Source organism: Microtus ochrogaster, unplaced genomic scaffold, assembly GCF_000317375.1.
Source record: "Microtus ochrogaster isolate Prairie Vole_2 unplaced genomic scaffold, MicOch1.0 UNK144, whole genome shotgun sequence".
Lineage (NCBI taxonomy): Eukaryota > Metazoa > Chordata > Mammalia > Rodentia > Cricetidae > Microtus > Microtus ochrogaster.
The window spans coordinates 238,979-240,515 of record NW_004949242.1 but is presented as its reverse complement, the minus strand read 5'-3'; positions in this window follow the sequence as shown (position 1 = coordinate 240,515).

Here is a 1,537-nt window from a genome sequence, read left to right as displayed (position 1 = left end):
ACTAGACATTAAAACTCTAATTAACCCAATTAAAAAATGGGGTGCTGAACTGAACAGAGAATTCTAAAAAGGAAGAAGTTCAAGTGGCCAAATGACACTTAAGATCATGCTCAACCACTTTAGTGATCAGGGAAATGCAAATCAAAACAACTTTGAGATACCATCTTACACCTGTCAGAATGGCTAAAATCAAAAACACCAAAGATAGCCTTTGTTGGAGAGGATGTGCGGTAAGGGGAACACTCATCCATTGTTGGTGGGAATGCAAACTTGTGCAACCACTTTGGAAATCAGTGTGGCAGTTTCCTAGGAAACTGGTAATCAACCTACCTCAGGACCCAGCAATACCACTCTTGAGACTATTCCCAAGAGATGCCCAATCATACTACAAAAGCATTTGTTCAACTATCTTCATAGAAGCACTGTTTGTAAAGCCAGAACCTGGAAATAACCTAGGTACCCTCAATAGAAGAATGGATAAAGAAGTTGTGGCACATATATACTTCAGAGTTCTTCTCAGCGGTAAAAAAACAAAACAAAACAATGACACCTTGAATTTTGCATGAAAATGGATAGAAATAGAAAACACTCTACAGAGTGAGATGACACAAACCCAAAAACATGAATATGGTATGTACTCACTCATAAGTGGATTCTAGCCATAAATTAAGGACATTGAGCCTTTAATTCATGATCCTAGAGAAGCTAAATAAGAATGTGAACCCAAAGAAGAACATATCGTTATCCTCCTGTATATTGGAAGTAGACAAGATTGCCAGACAAAAGTTGTGAACATGAGGGTGGTGGTAGGTTGGGGGTAAGGAGAGATGGGGAGAGAGAAGGAAGAAGGGGAGGATTGTGGAAAGCTTAAAAGAATGGGATGGTTGAGATGGAGAAAGAGTGGATATGGGAGCAGGGAAGTAGATATCTTAATTAAGGGAGCCATTTTAGGCTTGGGATGAGACTTGACTCTAGAGAGGTTCCCGGTTGTCCAAGGAAATGTCCCAAGCTTGTTCCTTGGGCAGCAGAAGAGAGGGTGCCTGAATTGGCCCTATCTTGTAGCCATACTGATGGATATCTTGCATATCACGATAGAACCTTCATTTGGCAATGGATGGAGATAGAGACAGAGACCCACATTGGAGCACTGGACTGAGCTCCCAAGGTCCAAATAAAGAGCAGGAGGGAGAACATGAGCAAGGAAGTCAGGACCGTGATAACTGCATCTACCAATGGAGATGGTGCGACTTATCTAATGAGAGCTCACTAAAGATATAAGTATTGCTTTACTTTAGTTTTGTGCTATTCTTAAAGCTGATTTCTTTTACAATATGACTAACAAGGACAAATATATCCTTAAAGACTTATATAGAAGTTTATTTACAGTGTCTATCACATTCCATTTTCAAATAGCCCAACATCCCATTATCCAGAGTTTTGCATTTTCTAGGAAACATGATGACTATCCTTCCACCAACCTTTACATTCTGAAGTACTGAGAAATTACAAAGCAAAAAACATGGAAAATAACTACTCC